The following is a 23,428-nucleotide window of genomic DNA, read 5'->3' on the forward strand; positions in this document are numbered from 1 at the left end:
ACGCACACAGACAGTTACTCATGCTGTCACGGCGGCTCATGGAGCCCCAAGCCCACAAGAGCTGGGGAGTTTCCCGAGGAATCAGCTTCCTTTTCCTTCAGTCGGCCAAACCTCTGCATGCTTTACACAAGGCTGTTTCATTCTCTGAAAGTGCTTTATTTTCCCTCTGAGGAGAGGGGAGAAATCAGGGCTGCATTTGTCCTTAGTCCCCATTCTCCCCCCAGATCACCTCATGCAAGGAACAACGTGCACCATAGCATCTCACTTCTAGAACCCTTGTCACTGTTTCAAACATCAGTCCCCTCTGGGCTCACAAAGTCCCTGTGAGGCAGGTGGGGCTGGCATTGCCAAGCCATTTCTCAGAACCTGAAGCCCAGAAAGGCTAAAGCGAGGTGGCAGGGGGTGGGGGTGTCAAACTCACAGTCAGTTGGGGTGGATCTGAATCCAGAACACAGGCGTCTAGGCACCAACTTGCTACCTTTGAGCTTTTTGGATCACAAGCAATAGCAAGAAATATTCCTGACATTGCGACCCAGCACACACAGACATACGCGCACCCACACATCTGTACAAAGCAACAAACTTTCCCAAAGCAATACTTACCCTACGTCTTGCCACGCACTCTGATCGTTTCTATTCTATTTCAATTTTTAAAATGCAGGTCATGAGCTACGAAGTTGATTTACTGACCCACGAATGGGTCACAACCCACAGTTTGGAAACACCTGGCTGGACCCGCACCTGTGCTTTCCAGCTTCTCCTAGAGCCTCGGGGCCCCAGGAAGGTGGCGTGGTCTCTGCAGCCAGGTGAGGAGCAGGCAGCTGCTGAAATCAGGATGGAGGGAGTCATCTGAGGGGGAACCCTGCCTGCCCCAGCTGGGCTCTGCCCTCAAACCTCAGACAGCTGGGCTTTCTGCAGAGGCTCTGCAGGAGCCTGAGCACCCTTGCAGCCCTGACCCCAGCTCTCCCTCCAGCGATTTCCCGCAGCCTGAACCTCCCAGCTCTGGCTAGAAAATCCCCAGCTGGAGGCTGCCCATTCCGGAGCTGAGGCAGAATCATGTGAACTCCAATCTGGTGTCAGGCTGGGCGGTTGCCGAGGAACCACTCGCTAGCCAGAGGCTGAGGGCGGCAGAACGACTCTCTCCACGCATCCTCCCCTGCTCTCCGTGCCACCCGGAGTCAGTGAGCAGCGGCCGGGAATGTGAAAGCCTGAGCTGGGGCGGGTGCACCCAGATCGGTGTTGGGGGTGGAAGAGGAGGGGGTGTGCTAATTCTACCCACTAAACCACCTTTGAGCACCTACAGGATACCAGGATCCAGGCGAGGGCGGGGGAAGCCGCCAGCATCTGGGTCAGTGGAGTTCAACCCTGGCCACACGATTGAGAACATACCTGGGGGCCTATAAAAAGAAAACCCATGCCCGGGCCCCACCCAGGGCTGGGGAAATCACGCTTCCTGGAAGTGAGGCGCCAGCATCAATGGTTTTAAAGCTCCCTGGACCGTCATAAAGAGCGTGAAGGTGGGGAACCCCGGATGTCGTGAGGCCGGTAGGATCCTGTTTGGCAGAGCAGCAGAGCGAAGGCAGTGAGTAAGGATAAGGTGGGCATCAATGTTCTAAACTGTGTCGGTCCCCAGAGCAAGGACCAAGCCCAGGGCTCAGCCCACAGGGGGCCTTCTGGCTCTCAGGAGCATTTACTAAACTCCCTCCCTCACACACAGAGCACGGAGGATGGAAAGGCACAGCGGGGCAAAGACTCTTGACCAGGGAGGGCCCGACAGCTAAACGGTGCTAGAGCTGTGGCTGGAAGCTGCTGCCAACTTCCATTGTCATGCTATTTGGCTTAACCACCCTCTCCAAGGCAGTCTCCTGGGAAGCTGAGTATAAGCTACATTGCCAGAGCCAGGAAGCCTACAGACCTGGTGCAGGGGGCCGCTGGGGGCTCGAGTGAGTTCTTCCTGCCAGAAGTAGCCAGAGCCCTGTGCTTGATCCCTGCTCTGGGGACCAAGTTTAAAACATTGCCGCCCATGTTATTCATGCCAGGATCCTTGGCTCCACTGCCCTCGCTCTGCTGGTAGGGGTCTAAGGAAATCCACTTTGGTGGGTCATGGGCCCTCCAAGCAAAAGCTACCACATAGCAGGCCTTTAAAAAACTGTTTCTGGCTGGGTGCAGTGGCTCACACCAGTAATCCCAGCATTTGGGAGGCCGAGGTGGGTGGATCACCTGAGGTCAGGAGTTTGAGACCAGCCTGGCCAACATAGCAAAATCCTGTCTACTAAAAACATAAAAATTAGCCGGGTGTTGTGGTGGGCGCCTATAACCCCAGCTATTTGGGAGGCTGAGGCAGGAGAATCACTTGAACCTGGCAGGCAGAGGTTGCAGTGAGCCGAGATCGAGCCACTATACTCCAGCCTGGGAGACAAGAACAAAACTCTGTCTCAAAAAAAAAAAAAAAGTTTCCTGTGTCAGTTGCTTCTTGTAGGCCTTATGGTACAAGCAAAGGCTTCAAGTTGCTATAGTGCAGTAGTGTACATTGAGACACACGTGCTATTTCTGTGTGTTGCAGAAGTGTGTGGAAGTGTGGCTGGCTTTCCCTGATGTCGTATGGGAGGACTGGGGGGACAGGAGCATAGGACTGACTTAGTAGTGACTGCCTGGCTACCCCTAGGACACAACCTGCCAGAGAGAGCACCTCTGGCCCTCTACGGGGTGGCCTGGCCTAACAGGGTGTGCACATACAGGCTGTCTATACCTGCAGGAACCACTAATGGCAATGGTGTCCCCCTCCTCCCTCCAGCACCCTCAGGGACCAGCAAGCTGCCCCAGCCCCTGTGCCAGCAGCACCTGCCCTACTGCACTTGGAGTAAGGACCAGCCTTCGGGATCAAGAAGGAGGGGTGAAACTTTCTTTGGTTTTACTCAAATTGGCTGAGCCCATGTCTTTGTTAAATGCTGGCTCAGTAAAAGGAAAAAGAGCCCAGGTCGTGCGTCGTACTCTACTTTGGGCTGGGATTTTGTCTTTATCCTAAAATCAGAAGGGAAAACTAGAAGTATTAGTGACACAGCAGTGGCCTGAGGAGTCCCGGAGGCCCCATAACTGCCACCCACTCTGTAAACCTCTACGAAGGGGTAGTGAGTCTATCAGAGAAATGCAGCCTCGCTGGCTGCAGTGGCTCACATTTGTAATCCTATCACTTTGGGAGGCTGAGGCGGATGCTTGAGTCCGGGAGTTCAAGACCAGCCAGGGCAACATGGCAAAACCATGTCTCTACAAAAAATAGAAAAAAAAATTAGCCAGGCATGGGGATACACCCCTGTGGTCCCAGCTACTCAGGAGGCTGAGGCTGCAGAATCGTGTGAACCCAGAAGGCAGAGGTTGCAGCAAGCCAAGATTTCATCTGGACGACTGGAGTGAAACCATGTTTCAAGCAAAACAAAACAAGACAAAAACCCTGCACAGGGCTGCTTCTCACGTGTTAGTGTGCATGGGTTATACATCTCCCAGGAATCTTGTTATTGTAGCTTTTGGTTCAGTTCAATAGGTCTGGGTCAGGGCCTGAGATTCTGCCCTACTAACCTGAGCTGAGGACCACCTTTATCTCTTGTATGCTGCAATGCTGCACGAGTGTTTGGACTAAACAGATGCTTGATGATGGAAAGAGCCAAGCATGGTGGCTCAGATCTGTAATTCCAGCACTTTGGGAGGCCAAGGCAGGAGGATCAATTGCTTGAAAACAAGAGTTTGAGACAGGCTGGGCAACAAAGTGAGACCCTGTCTCTAGAAAAATTTAAAATATTAGCTGGTTGTGGTGGCACACACTTGCAGTCCAAGCTATTTGGGAGGCCAAGATGGGAGGATCCCTTGAGCCTGAAGTGTGAGGCTGCAGTGTCCAGCCTGGGCAACAGGGAAAGACTGGAAGGAAGGAAGGAAGGAAGGAAGGAAGGAAGGAAGGAAGGAAGGAAGGAAGGAGGGAGGGAGGGAGGGAGGGAGGGAGGGAGGGAGGGAGGGAGGGAGGGAAAGAAGAAAGGAAGGAAGGAAGGGAAGGAAGGAAGGAAGGAAGGAAGGAAAGAGGGAGGGAGGGAGGGAGGAAAAGAAGAAAGGAAGGAAGGAAGGGAAGGAAGGAAGTGAGGGAGGAAGGAAGAAGGGAAGGAGGAGAAAGGTGGGAAGGAGGAAGATAGGAAAGCGGGAAGGAGGAAGGAAGGGAAGGAAGGAAGGAGGGAGGGGGAGGGAGGGAGGGAAAAAAGAAAGGGAGGGAGGGAGGAAGGAAAGAAGGCAGAGGAAAGGAATGTGGGAGGGAGGGAAGGGAGGGAGAGTGGAAGGGAAAGAAGGAAAGATGGAAGGAAAGAAGGGAGGGGGAGGGAAGGAAGGAAAGAAAGAAGGAAAGAAGGGAGAGGAAAGGAGAGAGGGAGGATGGGAGGAAGGGAAGGAAAGGAGGAAGGAAGAAAGGAAGGAAGGGAGGAAGGAAGGGAGGAAGGAAGGAAGGAAGAAGGAAGGAAGGAAGAGTTGAGTTCTGAGTGTTTTTATCACTGTAGTACAAGAGAGCTGGGACAAGGGCTCCTCACACACGCTTCACACAGAAAGAAGGTGGCCTGAGGTTCTGAATGACAAACAGGTGCTGAGCAGGGGATCAGCGTGGGTGCTCACTTGCCTAAGCTGCCAATATATGCAAGGCATTGAGCTTTCCATAGGCTGCCTTAATGCCTCACAGCAACCAGCCAGGTAAATATCATACCCGTGTTACCACTGCAATCTCAGGGCTGTCCAAGACCAAGGGTCACACAGCTGGCAAGCAAGCCGCAGTGCTGGGATTCAGTTCAAGGCCTGAACTCACTGTGTTTTCATTTTTAATTAATTAATTAACTTTTAGAGATGGGGGTCCCTGTTTTATCACCCAGGCTGGAGTGTAGTGGTGCGATCATAGCTCACTGCAGCCTCAAATTCCTGAGTTCAAGCAATCCTCCTGCCTCAGTCTCGCCAGTAGCTGGGACTCACACCCAGCTTATTGTATTTAAAAAAATTTTTTTTAGTATATTCAAGGGATTTGTTCCATCATTGCATTCATCTATTTTTATTTTTATATATTTATATTTTGGGACAAGTCCCTCTCTGTCACCCAGGCGGAGTGCAGTGGCATGATCTTGGCTCACTGCTACCTCCACCTCCTGAGTTCAAGTGATTCTTGTGCGTCAGCCTTCCGAGTAGCTGGGATTACAGGTGCACAACACCACGCCCGGCTACTTTTTGTATTTTTAGTAGAGATGGGGTTTCATTAGGTTGCTTATGCTGGTCTTGAACTTCTGAGCTCAAGTCATCTGCCCGCCTTGGCCTCCCAAAGTGCTGGGATTTGTATTTTAACAATTTACCAATGCAATGCATGGGAATATGTATGACTATTGGTTAATGCCTACGTTCCCCTTTAGACAGAAAGCTTCCTGGGGAAGGAGGAGCTGGGTCTATTGTGTTCTTTGCTGGGGAAAGTGCACACCAAAAACATGTGGAATGTTTGGGTAAAGAAATGAATCTAAATTCCACTTCTTCCTGTAGCCTGCTGAGAAGGCCAGCGTGGCTGTAATTGAAGTCAGCAACTAACAGTCTGGGGGAGACAGTCAGGATGAGGCAACAGGAAGAGGGTTGGTTTGGACTCTCAAGGTGTGGGTGGGTGGCCTTACGTGGAAGTGCATTTCCATGATAGCCTGCTGCTGAGCTAGGGGCTTCGGCCAGGAGAGTCTGTGGTGTGAGAAGGTCTGAGCTGTGCGGGGTATCTCTTCTGTCTGCAGCTGCAGCACAGACCACAGACCTGGACGTTGCCATGGCAACCCCTGGGGCCTGCCACCCCCACTGCCTGCAGAGTGCTCCAGCCCATCAATTAATAACCTAATAATGTATGACAACAGTCACTCAAAACACACAGGAAGCAGCCCTCTCGAGAAACAAACAGACTTCTCCAGCAACTCAAGAGCTTCAAAGGTGCTCATTACACTCAACCCTGGGCCACTTGCTCGAATCTACTTTCTTGAATCCAAATTGCTTTCTAATTGGCGTCTCCCTCTTGTGTTTTAAAGGCCCAGGGTTGACAAAGCTGGGGACTGAAGCGTCAGAGGTTCTAGAGAAAAGGATGTTAGAAAGGCCACCGGGTAGAGTGCCTGCTCCCTCAGCCCTGCCAGGCCCAGAGACACAGATGCTGACCAAAATAGACTGTGATAAGGCCCATATCTCTGCCTCTGCAGGGCCTCTCCTGGGAGAAACACTTCAACTTTTGCAAGAGATTAATTCATTCATCACCATGGAGCCCAGAAAAAAAATGCAAAGGAGAAGACTCAAGTTGTGGCAGACCCAAGATGGCTGCGAACTGTTTGAGATTCTCCTGGTTAAGAGGTGGGGGGTCTAAGTCCCCTCCCGTGAATCTAGGCAGGCCCTCTGACTGGCCAACAGAAGAGTGGAAGCGACACTGTGCCGTTTCTGAGGCCAAGCCTGAAGAGGCAGGCCCTTCCCATTTGTTGTCTTTTGGGAATAATTGTTCTCAAAAGCTAAGTGCCAGGCTGTGAGGAAGTCCAGCAGCCTCGTTGACAAGCCCACACTGAGTGGAGCCAAACCCTGGCCAGCAGCCCCTGCAGAGCCCCGAGCTGACAGCCAGGTTCGACTTGCCTGCCACACCAGTGTGTCATCTTGGAAGAGGACCCCCGAGCCCCAGTAGGTCCATCTCAGCTGATGCTCCTAGGAGCAGAGATGAGCCATCTCCACCAAGCCTGGCCCAAATCAGAGATTTGTGAGCAAAATAAATGCGCTATTTTAAGCTACTATCTTTTTCTTTCTTTCTTTTTTTTGAAACAGAGTCTCACTCTGTTGCCCAGGCTGGAGTACAGTGCATCTTGGCTCACGGCAACCTCAACCTCCTCGGTGCAAGCGATTCTCTTGCCTCAGCCTTGAGAGTAGCTGGGATTACAGGTGCCCACCACCGCACCTGGCTAATTTTTGTATTTTTAGTAGAGACGGGGTTTCACCACATTGGCCAGGCTGATCTCAAACTCCTGACCTCAAGTGATCCACCCGCCTCGGCCTCCCAAAGTGCTGCGATTACAGGCACAAGCCACTGCGCCCACCCTGAACTAATATCTTTAAATGTGGTTTGTTATGCAGCAATAGATAACATGAACAAAAGTATTATTTGACCCCCCAAATCACTTTAGGGCCTACCAGATGCTGGATTTATTCATATATTTTATTTCAATTTTTATAACAATTCCTTGAGGTGTACGTATTATCATCTCCACTTTCCCTATGAGACACCAAGGCTCAGAAAGTTAAAATATCTGGTTTGAGGCCAACCAGCTAGGAACTATGAAACAGAAACTCTGATGCCAAAGCTCATTCCTCTACCACCACAATCGTCACCCTCATCGCGGCTAGTGCTGAGCGTTCCTCCTTCTCCAGGGTCCTCAGTCACCAGCCCCTCTGTGGGCTCACCCACTGAAGTCCACCAACCTCTGGACACCTCCATACTTCGTGCTTGTTGCCTTGAACCTGTTTTCCACTTTGTTTCCTGTTGGCTGGGTCTTCTCTTCTGACCACGTGCACTTTACCCAAAAGCGTTCAGTATGAGAGTAATAACAAGAGTTGGCGGAGCTGACATTCAGAGGGCACTGGCAAGGCTTTCAAGGGAGGATTTCACCTGCGCAATCCCATAACCACCCTACTATGATGCTCATTTCACAGGAAACTCTGAGGCTTAGAAAAAGGCAACGTGGGCTAGGCGTGGTGACTCACACCTGTAATCCCAGCACTTTGGGAGGCCGAGGTGGGTGGATCACTTGAGGTGAGGAGTTTGAGACCAGCCTGGCCCACATGGTGAAACCCTGTCTCTAAAAATACAAAAATTAGCCAGGTGTGGTGGCGGGTGCCTATAGTCCCAGCTACTTGGGAGACTGAGGTAGGAGAATCGCTTGAACCTGGTAGGTCAAGGTTGCAATGAGCTGAGATCTCACCACTGCATTCTAGCCTGGGCAACAGAGCAAGACTCCATCTCAAAAAAACAAAACAAGGCAACTTGGCCAAGGAAATAGCTCTAAAACACGGAAGAGCTGGGATTGGACCTAGACTGTCTGGTTCTGGAATTGGCTGGCAAGTAAAAATATCCTGCTCATACAGTCCACAGCTCGGCAGTGTCCAGCTCCACTTCCACCGCTGAGCTCAGGAATCTGTTTCCCTCCCTCCTTCTGGAAGCGATCCTGTGTGTGTAGGTGGGGGCAGAGGGAGTAAAGCCAAACATAACCACAGTTTCACAGATTTGCAGACTCTCAAATCAGCCTTACACGGCAGTGAGGTAACAATGGCTGATAATTCTTATCTTGGTTTTATGGAGGCCCAGCCGCAGCAGTGACCTGCCCAAAGCTACACAGCCTCCAGCTCCCAGGTGGGGCTCTCTCCCCCGCCTGTGCCCTCTGGCCACCGATCTCCAGCTGGAGGACCGCCTGGAGGACCACCTGGAGGACTACCTGGAGGACCACCTGGACCCTGCTGCCTCAGTCCGGTCATTTGCTTGCCAGAGTAGTGGAGGGGGACCTGCAACCAGCGACGCCACCCGGTGCTGCCCTGCCGACCAAGCAAGCAGTGGGCCAGCTGTCCCCTCCTCGGTGGCAGGGGGTGCTGATGCTGTCCAGGTCTCAGAGCTGCCCTGAGGGCCGCGTAGATATGGGGGACAGAAAGGCCCAAAGGGACTCGGAATGGCCCGTGCGGCCGGGCTGGGAGCCACCCACCCCACACTGCGTGGGGGCGGGAGTAATTACCGGGTGGCCGCTGAGCCAGCCCAGGTGGTGGGTGGCTGCTAACCCGGGCGGCGACCGCAGGCGGAGACGCCTTGCCAGGGAGAGGGACTGGGCCGCGCCGGCGCTCGCGGACAGACACCCGCGGTCCCGGCCCCGCCACGCCCCGGCTTGCGCCGCGCCTCCGCTTCGCACGCTTCACGCGCCTGCCCCCGCCCTGGCCTGCCCGGTTCCCGTGCGACCGCGGGGAGCTCGGTGGAAGGCGCTGAGACCCCGACCTTGGCCCACGCGCAGTTTTCCGGGCCCGGCGCGCCTGGAACACCTACCTGAGCGGCGCGGGACTGAGGCATCGGCCGCTGTCATCCGCGCGCGCGGATGGCGGGGTGGCCTGGGGACGTCCACGAGTCCTTTCCTGGGAAAGCGGGGCCACGCTGTGCTCCGATTCCACCCCCGCGTTGGGTACCCGCAGCTCTGAGGGTCCACGCCCTGCCTTTCACCCTGACCACAGTCCCCAGGCTCGGCCCCTGCTGGGAAGAGCCAGGTGGTTCAGGGACCCCCGCCCCCACTACCATCCTGCCCCAAAGATAGGCCCTAGAGAGGAATGAGGCACAGAGAGGGCAAACAACTTGCCCAAGGTCACACAGGTAGCACGTGGAGGCCTCGGGATTCAAATCCAGGCAGGTGGGTACAAAGCCCTCCTCCTACCCACATCCTGTCCTAAGCCGCCCTTGGCTATTTCCTCTGCTCCCTTGGCTCCTATGCCCACCCCCTCCCCACTCCAGAGACCTCCTGTTTCCCATCTCCTGAACTCCTGCCCCCTCTTAAGACCCTAAATCACTTCCGAACCTAGGGAGAGTTCTTGGTTGCCCCAGGCAATGTGTGCTAAACCCCGCTGGGTGCCCTTGGCCCCTTTCCAGTATTGCACTGTGGCTGGGGTCGCTGGCACACAGCTGTCACACAGGCCTTTGCCCTTGGCCCAGTTATCCTGCTCAAAGCAGGGTGCCCCCATTCCTATCTGTGAAATGAACGTCTGGATTTGTCACTGCAGGAGTCTGCAGAAGGCTGGTGGTTGTCAGGACAGATGGTTGGGGTCAGGGAGAAGGGTGATTGGAACTGCAGCAGGGCAGGTAGAAGGAGAGAGACAGCAACATCTCACCTGCTAACACCTCTGGGTGGCTCAGCGCTCCTCACGGTGTGACTTAGCCTCTAGGTGAGTCTCTGGGAGGATGGACAGTGCGTAAGAGGACAGAAGTACCCTGGCAGGGGAAGACAGGGGAGCAGGAGAAGCAGAGAGAGGCACAGGGAGTGTGGAGGCAGAGGGATTTGCTTTTCCCACTGGACACTAACCCCGGCAGGCTCAGAGGCCGGATCAGCCTCCTCTGCTGGTCTTCATTTTGAAATTCCTCCTTCTTAGAAAGTCTTCACAAACGGAATTTTCTGGGTTGACTATTCATGCCATCAAAATTCACATCTGCTTTCTAAAAGTTGCCAAACTGAATATAGTTGTGAAGTTTGGCATTGACAGCCAAAGTGCTGGAATTTGAATCCCAGTTGTACTACCTACTAGCGGGGTGACCCTGGCCAAGCCTCTTAACCCCGCCATGCCCATTTCCTTATCTGTGAAATGGAGACACGAGGTCAAAAGAAGGCTGAGACAATCACATGAGTTAAATCAAGGAAAGCCCTTAGCCCAGTGCCCAGAACACGTGAGGATTCAATAGATGTTAGCTGTTATGATCATTGTCATTGGACATTGCGGATATCCTGTTGTTTGCAGCTCTTATCATTTATGTATTTATGTATTTATTTTTGAGACAGGGTCTTGCTTTGTCATCCCCCAGAGTACAGTGGAGTACAGTGGCAGCTCACTGCAGCCCCAATCGCTCTTATCTTTTAAATGGTTCCTGTGTCCTTAGTGCCTGTACACGATCTTTCATTCCCAAAACAAGTGGTTTTATTCTCTCCATTTCACAGATCAGGAAACTGAGGTTTCATAAATTGCCTGAGGCCACTCCATTCCCAAGTGGCTGAGCCAGGACTTGACCGGAGTTCTGACTCTGAAGCTGTTTCTTCCAATGATTCTGTTCTGCCTCGTCTTATCTCTCTAGGAAAAAGGTGGGCTGTTTGAAAGCTCACTGTCAGTTGCCAGGTGGAGGACTCTTGACTCAGGAGGACAGAGCATGACCTGTGGGAAATGTATTACAGAATGAATCCTGCCAGGTCTACGACACTGCACTACCCCAGGGGAGCCGTGTATGCTGTAACCCACCAGTTGGTGGTCCCTAGAGTTGGCACAGTGTGCCAGTTCTTGGTGGCCCTGTCTCCTCCCCCTCTTTTCTTTTCCTTTTGTTGAGGCAGAGTCTCCCTCTGTCATCCAGGCGGGAGTGCAGTGGCACGATCTCAGCCTACTGCAACCTCAGCTCCCTGGGTTCTGAGCAATCATCATGCCTCAGCCTCCTAAGTAGCTGGGATTACAGATGCGTGCCACCACGCCCAGCTAATTTTTAGCATTTTTAGCAGAGACAGGGTTTTACCATGTTGGCCAGGCTGGTCTTGAACTCCTGGCCTCAAGTGATCCACCTGCTTCAGTCTCCCAAACTGCTGAGATTACAGACGGGAGCCACCACGCCCAGCTATTGACTTTCTTTTTCCACCCCACATTCTCGGTTTACAGGTGCCTAAACATATCCAGTGCCTTTCACAGTCTTAAAGCTGTTAAATTAAAACAAACTCCCTTTTTGATTCACGCTTCACTTTTTAGAGACAGATAGTATGGCTCTTATTACAGTCACTTAAAGATCTGGAACTGGCCAGTGTAGTCTGCAGAAGCTTGGGCTGTTGCCAAAATACAGACTTGGGATTTCTGACCATGCTTTCCCTGAGAAAATGCTGGATCTGGAGAACCATATAGAAATCCATCATGCTGATTGCAAAGTCACTTCTGGCTGGATTTTGCTGTTTCTTGGTGTCAAGATGTCCAGTCCTTGGCAGAGGCAACAGAATTTGTTGTTTTGTAAGTGAAACCTGGCCTTACAAGCAACACAACAGCTCACTGATGGTAAAATGAAGCACACATTGTCTTCCAGAACCTTCCTGAGCCTAGACAATGTAAATTATGACCCATCCTCTTGAAATGCTGATTGGAAATGCTGCACTAATAACTATCTTTCTCGCCCACAGAAATGATCTCCCACATTGGGCTGGGCTCCAGAGACAGTCTGAAATTCACCACTCCCGATGCAAGTGATGTTTGCATCCATTTCTTCTTTTCCAGTCTCTTGTGGGTTTTTCTTTTTATCTTGGCATCTGTAAAGGCAGAATCTCGACACAGAGCCCGAGGACAGCTCATTCACTGCATTTCCCCAATGTCAAACCCAGAGTGACACACTGCAGGTGTCCAGAAAATGGCAGCCAAAGAAATGTGAGAAAGAGGCTCCCGCACTAGAAGGGAGCTGTATACTTTCTACGCACCTATCCAGATCCAGTCTCCATCCCCCTACTCTAAGGATTATGTCACTGGCTCCCTGCCCTCCAGGGTCTGCTAGGGTTGGACAGGAAGCACTAACTGAAGATCAGAGGATGGGAGGAGAGTGAAGACCCGGGAATATTGATGCACTCTGCCAGGGTCACTTCAGGTTGGCTGCTTCCCTTGGCTGAAGGTGTCAGCTCAGCTCCTGTCCAGTCTTTCTCCCGCCCTTCTCTCTCCCTTCCTCCTGCAACCCTAGGGCTAGTAACAGCTCCGGAGGCACGCCAGACCCTCCATCCCTTAGGCTCCCTTAGCCCTGTCCACACTTTTGTGTTAAACTCCCATCAGTTACCTTGACTGAGGGTGGCATCTGCTTCCTGCTGAGTCTGATTGATACTGAAAAGGATGCATCAGATATATCCTCACTGCAAACTCATACTCATAGAAGAATGTGCATATATCTCAGAATGCACAGAAGATATATTTTTGAAAATTACTGTTTTTCCACTTCGCTCTTCCAATTAGCACAGCTGGCTGGCCTTACCGGAAATCCCTCTTTATCCCCTAAACAACAGAATGAGTCCCTACTTCCTCCCAAGCTTCTAGTGCCAGCTTGTCTCAGTCCCTGCTCAGGCCTGAGCCTTCGCTTGCTGATCCACCCTGTCCTGTGCTTCCTGTCATCATGAGCGTTCTAGAGCAGAGCATCCAGCTGCCAAATCAGGTCGGTAATTTTCCTTTTGGGAAATACTCGCTGATGATGAGTCAAGTACCTCTCAGGACAGTTTCAGGCACAAAGAGTCTGGTTTTCTTTCCTAAGAGTTATTGCTTCTGGCAACAACCACAGTCCAGCAGGCTCAGGCCTGAGCTGATGAATGGGACAAGCTGATGACCACCACAAAGTTGCCTCTACTCCCATCCAGCTAATCCGAGGGCTCTCAGACTGTGACTAATGGGGACATCTGAGGGCAGAACGTTTGGAGGCCAGGGAGGAACAAGTCCAGACAAAGTGTGAGCACACACATCTGGAGGCCTGGGGAGCCCATGTCACATTCCTGGCTGGACTTGGGACTCCAGGAGGAAGGCTTCAGGTTGGGCTTGCTCAGGCTGAGACTGTTTGGGAGAGGGGGAGTACAGGGGACTTGGGCATCTGAATGCCTGGGTTTGAATTCCACATCTGCTGCTTTTTGGCTCTGAGAGCTCTGGCAAGTTCTGCAGCCTCCCTACGCCTTGGTTTCTGCCTCTTTAAAATGGGGTTAACAGTGAAGACTGGTGTAAGAATCACATATAAAGGTGCTGTCAAGAAATCTACTTGAAGGCTGGGCGTGGGTGGCTCATGCCTGTAATCCCAGCACCTTGGGAGGCTGAGGTGGGAGGATCATTTGAGGTGAGGACTTCAATAAGAGCCCAGGCAAGTCTACAGCCATAGCCATAGCAAGACCCTGTCTCTATTTAAAGAAGAAGAAGAAAAAAGGAAATAAATTAATTAAATGGAAGTGTGGTTGACATAGAAACCAGGATATCAGCTTCGACAGGTCCAAAAATAACAGGTTATGCTGGGAAGGCACAAGAGGGGGCTTTGCTGACGGAAGTAGCACAGCCCAGGCCGGGGCTGTTCAGCCCTGGTCAGCCTCTGCCTTCATTCTCTGCTTATGGAGAATGGCCCCAGTCCTGGCTCCTCCACTTATTGGCTATGTGACCTTAAATAAGTGACATACTCTGTGTGCCTCAGTTTCCTGATATGCAAAATGGAGATAATAACAGTACTGGGCCAGGTGTGGTGGCTCATGCCTGTAATTTCAACACATTGGGAGGCTGAGGCAGACAGATCACTTGAGACCAGGAGTTCAAGACCAGCCTGGCCAACATGGTGAAACCAGTCTCTGCTAAAAATACAAAACTTACCCAGGCATGGTAATGCCCGCTTGTAATCCCAGCTACTTGGGAGGCTGAGGCAGGGGGATCGATGAAAGGAGGCAGAGGTTGCAGTGAGCCGAGATTATGCCACTGCACTCCAGCCTGGGCTACGCAGCAAGGCTCCATCTCAAAAACAAAACACCAAAAACCAGAACAACAAGAAACAGTACTGCGCGGGGTTGTGGTGTTAACTGAGTAAGTATGAAACTCCTAGAACTGTGCCTGCCCTAGGAATGCTCAAGAGTAAACGTTAAGCCATCCCTGCCTCCCCCGATGCCCATGGAAGGCTTCTGTGTTCCAATCTGGTTTAAGAGTGTAGGCTTCTTTGTGGCAGTGAACTAGGTACATGGTGATTACTTTTCTTTGATTTGCTACATCAGATTTGCCTCCTATGGGGCTCATAGGACTTCGTGTGTGGATGCTGGGAGAGGACAGGGATGGATGTGAGTGGTGTTTGGCACACAGAAACTTTTCCAGCCTTAACTGCCTGGAACCCCTAAAGAGAACCATCGGCAGCTCTCCCTCCCACCCTCTTCGATCATGGCTTAGGTGCCTATAATGAGGTGTGGATGGTGGGAGGGGTGAGGAAGGGCTGAAATGACAGAGCACTGGCAGAGAATTTGTAGCTTAGACAGGGGCCTTACCTAGAAAACCTTGGGGAAAATTCTCCCCCCGAGCTAGGCTTCAGATCTTCTTGGCCTGTTCCAGGCATCTTGAGGGCAATAATGGCGCCAGAGAGGCAGTGTAGCCTAGAGGCCAGGAAGGTACACCCTGGAGCCCCACTGCCTAGGTTCAAATCCCAGCTCTACCACGTGCAAAGTTACTTAACCTCTGTTCCTCATCTGTGAAATGACAATGATGGTACCTAACTCATGGAGTGTCCTGTAATGTGCCTGGAGCAGTAAATGTCAGCTACTAGGAATATTCCACCAGCCAGCGTATCCTGTGACTACCAGGGACAGCTACTGTGGTAGGCAGAGCACCAGCCCTCAAAGATGACTGTGCCCTTGACAGGGTGCGGGCTCCCACCTGTAATCTCAGCAGTTTGGGAAGCTGATACAGGCGGATCATTTGAGGTCATGAGTTTGAGACCAGCCTGGCCAACATTGGAAAATCCTGTCTCTACTGTCTCTACTAAAAAAAATACCGGCCGGGCGCGGTGGCTCACGCCTGTAATCCCAGCACTTTGGGAGGCCAAGGCGGGTGGATCACGAAGTCAAGAGATCAAGACCATCCTGGTCAACATGGTAAAACCCCATCTCTACTAAAAATACAAAAATTAGCTGGGCATGGTGGCACGTGCCTGTAATCCCAGCTACTCAGGAGGCTGAGGCAGGAGAATTGCCTGAATCCAGGAGGCGGAGGTTGCGGTGAGCCAAGATCGCACCATTGCACTCCAGCCTGGGTGCAATGCGAAACTCCGTCTCAAAAACAAACAAACAAACAAAAATTTTAGCCAAGCATGGTGGTACATGCCTGTAGTCCCAGCTACTTGGGGGACTGAGGCATGAGAATCACTTGAACCCAGGAGATGGAGGTTGCAGTGAGCCAAGATCATGCCACTCTACTCCAGCCTGGGCAACAGAGCAAGACTGTTAAAAAAAAGAAAAAGGAAAAGAAAAAGAAAAAAAGATGACTGTGTTCTAATCCCCAGTACCTGTGAACATGTTATCTTACACATTAAAGGGACTTTGCAAATGTGACAAAGACTTCAAGATGGGGAGACAATCCTGGGTTATCAACGTGGGCCCAATGTCATCACAAGGGCATAAGAGGGAGGCAGAAGAGAGAATCTGAGTGATGCAGTGAGGGGAGGGCTCCACCAACCATTGTCAGCTTTGAAGATGGGAGGGGACCACAAGCCAAGAAATGCAGGCAGGCCTGAGATGTTGACAAGGGCAAGGGAATGGAGTCTCCCCTGAATCTCCACAAAGGACCTGGCTGGCCCTACTAACACCTTACTTTTAGCCCTATGAGACCCTATTCTCACCTCTAGAATTCTAAAATAATGAATGTGTGTTGTTTTAAGATGCTAAATTGGTGGTAATTCGTTCCACAGCAACAGGAAACTAATACAGCTGTTGAGACCCAACACAGCTGCGTCCTTGGAGCGTGGCCCAAGTGGAGCCACTCCACAGTGTTTCCTGAGCACCTGTGGTTTATGTGTCACCCACAGCCCCTGCCCTCTGGAGGTGTGGGGAACACACTGGACATGGAACTGAATGCACCCTGGGTATATGTATTGCCAACCATGGAATATTCAAGGGCAGGAGGGCTCAGCTTGGGTCTCTTGGTTAAAAAAGGCCTCTGCAGAAGCTGGAACCTTGGCAGGGCTTTGAAGGATGGAGGGTTTAGATAAGGACAGGAAGGAGGGCAGGGAGAAGGAAAGAAAGGCATAACTGGAAGGGGCCAAGAGGATCCAAGTCAGGGAGCCTCACTCAGTTATTCATTCATCAGTTCATTTAACACCTGTGCTCTAGGCTCTGCGGCTGGGGTAAGGCAGGTGCCAGGACAGTGAGGTGAGCAAGACAGACCTAGTGGTTGTTCTTATGAAATTTACACTCACGAGTGGAAGACAATAAGCCATTGCAATGAAACATGGTAAGCGTTACAGCAGGAGAGGTTTAGCTTGTGAAGGGCATATCATGGTGGACTTCCTGGAAGAAGTAGCCCTTTAGTTGATAACAAGATGAACTGAAGATTTGTTTTATATCACTCTAGGCACTGCCGGGCGCTCTGCACTCAGGAGGTGCTGACTGAAGGAGTCAGTGATTATTTTTATTATTCCCTGTGCAAGCCTTTTTTTTTTTTTTTTTTTTTTTTCTTGAGAGAGAATCTCACTCTGCCACCCAGGCTGGAGTGCAATGGCACAATCTCTACTCACTACAACCTCTACCTCCCAAATTCAAGCAATTCTCTTGCCTCAGCCTCCCAAGTAGCTGGAATTACAGACATGCATCACCACACTCTGCTAACTTTTGTATTTTTAGTAGAGATGGGGTTTCACCATGTTGGTCAGGCGGGTCTCGAACTCCCAACCTCAGGTGATCCACCCACCTCAGCCTCCCAAAGTGTTGGGATTACCAGTGTGAGCGACCACGCCCGGCCCCAGTCCTTTCTTGATCAGTTTTATTACACTAAGGAGAAAGCCTCACGTGGGTGCTCGTTGTCTTTAACCACTCTCATCCTTGCTTCTCTCCTTTTGTAGCCTAGAGAGCAGGCCTCAGGTATGTCCCCAGCTGCTAAAGTTCAGTAACGCTGCTGCCTAGTTCCTTGCTTTTATCTGCCCAGTCCCTTGCTTTTATTTGTTTAATTACCTTCCTTTGTGGCAAGGGGTACGGATTTTTTATTTCTGGAAGTAGATTATAATTTCTTTTTTAAAAAATAATGTATTTGTGTAGTAGAACCAAGAGTGGGATGTTCCCCCTTGCCCTGGAATTGACCACTGGGTCCAGGTCCTCTTCATTGCTGGGGCCTGACCCCACTCCCCTATCAGGACTTCCACCAACAGCAGCCCCCACACTTCACAATCTCCAACCCCCAACACACACAGTCAGTACTGGGGAGGGGGAAGTAGGAACAGGGGTTAGAGGGAGAGCAGCTGGAGGCTCTGAGAGTCTCTGAGAGCTGGAAGCCGGCCACCCTCTTTAGAAGGTGGGTTCCTATCTGCTCTCTGTACTCAGTCAGGAGCCCCAGGGGTTAATCGGAGGTAACAGGATTTGTACCTCAGGGGCCTGGAAATGATGAACTCTGCCCAGAAGTTGAGAAGCACAGGTGGTATCTGAAAATAGTGATGATAAGACATAAGTTTCCAGTTTCCATTTTTGAGTAGAGGTCTCGTGGTATTCCAGCTCCCAAGGTAAAATATTCAAATAAGAACATTATGCATATACTAGACATGGAATATATGTATATCCTGCCCCTAGTAATGCTCAATAATAAATGTTAAGCTATCCCTTCATCCCCTGATGCCCATGGAAAGCTTATGTGACCCCACTCCCCAGTCAAGACTTCCACCTGGAACTTGAGGGGTCTGAGGTTTTTTGAAACTGATTAGAAGGGAAGACCGGGACGAACACAGCAAAAACAACATTCTGATAACAGGTATGATTGGAAGATAATGGGCAGGGAGGAGCCACGCCTCAGGAGCCAAAGTAAGAAGCTTCTGGTCTTTTTACTTTGGGTGGGAAGTCAGGGAAGCCTTCCTGGAAGAGGTGACTCTGAACTGAAACCCGAAAGCAACTAGATCCTGGGACTTCTCTGGGTGACTGGTGTGTATGATGCTGTGGATACAGAAGAGCCCCTTGAATGGTGATGGTGTGGGCTTAGGGCTTTCTCATTGGTCTACGGGTGTATTGCCCGCAGCCTCTTAGTTTGATTCTGATCATCTTGGGCAGGAAGGAGAAGCAGGGCAGTGGCCACTCTGAATAACAGTCTGTCTCTCACGTAGAGTGTGAGTTACAAGGGCAGTGACCAGCTCCCTCCACCTCAGGCCAAAGCCCAGCAGAGTGCCCGTTTTGCTGAATAAATGAATGAAGGATAAAACGAGACAGTTAAACAAAATAATGTGTGAGAAGTGCCTGGCACCAGGCGGGCATTCAGTAAATGTTAGTGTGCCCTCCCTCCTCCTCTCGCCTCTCTCCTCCCTCTGGGCCAGGGTGGCATGGCATTTCCCCAGCTTTAAGGGATGCCACTGAACCCAGACCTCCAGCCTGGGCACGGGTCCCTTGACTCCTCCTGTAGTGCTCCTCTCTGTGCCTCAGCTGCAACTGTGTCCTCAGGGGGTCCGGACAGTGCTGGACTTTTGAGATCTGCCCCCACCCCAGGAACCCTGGGCAAGGGAGCCCCTCTGACCTGCCATCCCCCCAAACACCACCCCATGACACCCTGAGGGTGGCAGGTCCCTGGGCCCCAAGAGCCCCATTCATTTGTTTCCTAGCACAGAGACCTGCCCCAGTCCTTCCGCTCCACTTCCCCCAAAGGCTTCTATTCCACAGAGCGGATTTGAATTTTCCGCCCCGGGAGCTGGCGGGGAGCCGGCCTAGCTGAAGGTCAGCGGTCCCCGGGCGCGTCCCCGTGCTGCCGCCGCCGCCAGCCCTCGCCCCGGCCGCCCGGACGCACTCACCTCTGTCGGGTCCCGGGTGCAGGAAGCGCGGCTGCGGCTCTGCTGGGCCCGCGGGAGGGAGTGGCCGCGGGGACGGTGCCTGCGGGGCGTGGCGGGACCTGCACGGCGCTCGCCGTGCGGGGTCCTCGGGCGGGAGGCGGAGACTCCGCTGCCCACCCGGCCGCGGGGACAGACACCAGGCCCCGCCGGACACCAGGGGGCGCGGGCGCAGGCCGGCAGAGCACCCGCACCCACCACCGGCCTGGGGAGGGTGCGTCTCCCAGGACTGCTCCTGGAGGCTCGGAGGGGCCCAGGTTTCCCTCCCTGCCTGCCAGGCTGGCTGGATCCCTGCCCGATCTATTTGTGGTCTCTTTGGGGGAGAGGAGATGGGGAGCAGGTGGCTGGTTCTGTCTCTGCTCTCAGATGTGACACGACGAACCTAACTTCGTGGGGCTGAGATAAAAGGCCGGAGCTTGGAGGGGGGACATTTCTGCGCCGGACTTCGGACTATGGACTCTGCCCGGTGGAGATCACTGTCCCCCATACGGATGGAGAGGTGATGGGCTTGCCTCGGGGCCTGGGGTCTGTCATTCCCCAGACCGACTCTTTCTGCTCTCTCTGGAGAAGGGCAAGGAGGGAGGGTGGAAGGTGAGGGAAGAGCCCGGACAGAGTTTCCCTGACTCCAGGCAAGCCAGAGGGGCCATTCTCTGTGCCTTGTTCCAGAATTGCTTTGTTCGGGAAGACCACGTCTTTCAAACCTAGGCTCTTCCAGGGCTGAGTTTGGGGGCAGCTGAGCCTGCTACCGGGCCTGGAATCCCTGTGACCATCCTGCCCACCTGGTACCCCTCCTCTAAGGCCATTCCTGGGGCTGGGAGGGCAGAAATGAGAGGGAAACAGCCCAGGACACAGCCAGCAGCCGGCACAGCTGCACACACCAGCGTTGGTGGGGATGGTGAGCTCTGCAAAGCCCCCAGCTTCTCTTCTCTTCTCGCTCCTTCTCCTTTGGTCATTTCTGCTCGGTGGTTCTGACTCTTCCCCTGCAGCCCATCCCTAAGGGGCGGTGCTTCCAGTGCCAGAGCTGACCTGTGCTGGCTTGTGAAAACACATCAGTGAATTTCCAGTAGTTTTGCAAGCCAGTTGTTCAGCACAGCCATCATTAAAAATTAACTTATGTAAACCTACCATCAAGTAAGTTACATGAAAAGCAAACGTAATACTCAAGACTCCCCACTTCCTAATTATTTTACTTGTACCCATGCTTTCAGGTGACACCTATTGTATCTGTATGGTGGTGATATTACATCATGGGGTCCTACGGCACATCTCTTTTTGGTGAAGGAAATCCCAAAATATTTCACCCCAAAATATGGCTCCCTGGTACAATGAGTATTTTGAATTCAACACCTTTAGAGATCAATAAGCTGGAAGAAACTTTCCCCCTATCTATAAAAAGAAAGGACTGCATCACCAAGGGGAGCAGTGGTTCTTGTACTCCCCCCACATCACCTCATTACCCATTACAGCAAAGAAGACCCAGAATGTAAATACATCCGAAAAGACCCTTTTTCAAGACAATGACTGTTTCCAAGGATCGTATAAATTCCAAATAATTTTACAAGTTACTTTCTGTTGCCCATCCAGTCATTCTCCTTAGTATCACTTTATTGCCCCTCAATAGAATTCTTCTCTCCCTCTCATAACCTGCTCTGCCAGGACCCGAGACCCCACTCTGTCTGTAATCTCAAGATAGTCTATAAGTTTCTGGACTACACTAGAGGGGGTCTAGTCTTTATTCTGAAGCCTCTCATGTATACATGTTAAATATGTATGTCTTTTCTCCTCTTAATCAATCTGCCTCATGTGAGTGATTTTTCAGGGAATCTTTAGGGGCCAGGAGCTTCCCTGGCCAGTTCTGTGTTAAGTGATGTGCTCAGTGCCGGCAGCTTGACCTTGGCCACGGTGAGTACTTATACCACAGAAACTGGTAAATGTGATAAACTTGGGCTTATGTTTTTTTCCTTGTCTAGTGTTTCTAGACTTAAGAATGATAGAGATATCTTGGGTGATTATGGTATGGAAATTTTATCTCGATTTTTTAAAAATTGAGATTTTTTTAATTGCAAAGATTGAGACCGGCCTGGCATGGTTGCTCACGCCTGTAATCTCGGACTTTAGGAGGCCGAGGCAGACGGATCACCTGAGGTTGGGAGTTCGAGACCAGCCTGACCAACACGGAGAAACCCTGTCTCTACTAAAAATACAAAACTTAGCCTGGCTTGGCGGTGCATGCCTGTAATCCCAGCTACTCGGGAGGCTGAGGCAGGAGAATCATTTGAACCCAGAAGGTGGAGGTTGTGGTGAGCCAAGATCGCACCATTGCTCTCCAGCCTGGGCAACGAGAGTGAAACTCCATCTAAAACAAAACAAAAAAAAAAAAGATTGAGACCAGTTCCATGTTTGGTGATGTGTTCAGTGCTGGCAGCTTAACATTGGCCATGGTGAGCGTCATTATACCACAGAAATTGGTAAATGTTATAAACTTGGGCTTGATTTATGTTTTTCATTGTCTAGTGTGTCCAGACTTATGAAGGATAGAGAAGAATGTCTTGGGTGAATATTATGGTATGTAAATTATAATTCGATTTTTAAAAAAATGTGTTGCGTCTGTAGCCGTTACAAGGAGAATAGCACAAAAAACTGAGGAACTATTTGCTCTGCATTCAGAAACTACCACCAGGTGAAACAAAGCTACTCTTGTTTTCAGTGAAGCTCTGACATACATCTTTGACTTGCTTCCCTTTTGTCTTACATGGTAACATTAAAAAAAATACCAACCACATTCATGTTGGAGCTACGCTCATTTGTCAGTTGCAAGCACAGGTTGGCTACAAATACAAGAGTTTGGAAAATAGCAGTGAGCTTTCTGTGAGAATCAATTGGTTGTGTGGATTGTATGGATTTTACAATAACTATTATTGTATGTTTTATTATTTGTGAAGTGTTATGGATGATAAGAGTCAAACTCTGGCCAGGTGTGGTGGCTCACGCCTGTAATCCCAGCACTTTGGGAGGCCAAATTCGCAGGATCACTTGAGGTCAGGAGTTTGAGACCAGCCTGGGTAATGCAGCAAGACCCCGTTTCTAAAAAAAAATAAAAATAAAAAAATAGCCAGGTGTGGTGGCCGGTGCCTGTAGTCCTAGCTACTCAGGAGGCTGAGGGAGGAGGATCACTTGAGGTTGCAGTGAGCCACAGTCATACCACTGCACTCCAGCCTGAGGGACAGCATAAGACGCTGTCTCAGAAGGAAAAAAAAGAATATCCAGCTACAACTTGGGGATTTCCCAGCCACCGGGTCACACACCACACCAGCGCAGAGGGTGGGGCCCTGGAACTCAGGAGGGGGCATGATCAGAGGTGCTCTCTTAGCCACAGGACCCCATGGTACTGCTGAAGGGGGTCATGGCTTGGGATTGGCTGTGGAGGTGAGCGGGGTCTTAGCGTTGAAAGTAGCCGATGGAGTAACAGAACACGGGGAAGAGTGAGGGTAAGGCCAGCATCCTCTGGTGGTAGTTTCTGAATGCAGAGCAAATAGTTCCTCAGTTTTTTGTGCTATTCTCCTTGTAACGGCTACAGACGCAACACATTTTTTTAAAAAATCGAATTATAATTTACATTCACCCAAGACATTCATGGGGCCTGAGGGGTGGTGAGGTGGGAATACAAAGAGGCTTCGCTTTGGAGGGGAGGATGGTGAGCTGTGCTGGGCAGGCTGAATTTGAGGTGCGTTTGGGACATGCAAGTTGTAAATCCAGATCTGGAGTTTTGGAGGAGAGGTGGGGGCTGGAGATACAAGGTTGGAGCCTTCTGGGAATAGATGGTAATTTAAGTTATGGATATGCCTGCGCTTGATGAAGCATGATCAAGGGGGCTGGACGTGCCTCTAGAGAGGACCTAGTCTGCAAGGGGCTGGCGTACAGAGCACCTTCCACATAAGTAACTCCATCTTAGAAAAAGACTCCATCTTACGCTTAATAAGGCACTTCGCCAACAGGGACCACATGTTTTACCTGATCAATAAAGACTGCGTCCAGCCAGGTAAGGACATAACCAAGCACCCTCCTCCACTCAGTCCTCGCCAGAAGACTCTGACCACGAAGAGAGAAGACTTCAGCAGCTTGAAACTGCCG

At 51.4% G+C, this 23,428-nt stretch overlaps 1 protein-coding gene across 4 annotated transcripts in view; it reads right to left on the reverse strand.

The window, feature by feature from the left end:
- GPR68 (G protein-coupled receptor 68) overlaps positions 1 to 19,323 on the reverse strand; it is a 29,524-nt gene extending 10,201 nt beyond the window's left edge. Inside the window, exons 1-2 of one of the 4 annotated variants that reach the window (XM_035261277.3) lie at positions 19,262 to 19,323; positions 17,862 to 17,917 (exon numbers count right to left, since the gene is read on the reverse strand). The gene's annotated coding sequence lies outside the window, so the exon portion shown is untranslated. Of the gene's footprint in view, positions 1 to 603; positions 1,201 to 9,082; positions 9,147 to 17,861; positions 17,918 to 19,261 lie in introns of those variants that run through there. The other 3 variants (XM_035261278.3, XM_035261276.3, XM_009006448.4) reach the window with 3 other exon arrangements.
- Between the last annotated feature and the right edge of the window lie 4,105 nt (positions 19,324 to 23,428).

The sequence above is a fragment of the Callithrix jacchus genome, chromosome 8 (genome assembly GCF_049354715.1).
Source record: "Callithrix jacchus isolate 240 chromosome 8, calJac240_pri, whole genome shotgun sequence".
NCBI classification, from domain to species: Eukaryota; Metazoa; Chordata; class Mammalia; order Primates; family Cebidae; genus Callithrix; species Callithrix jacchus.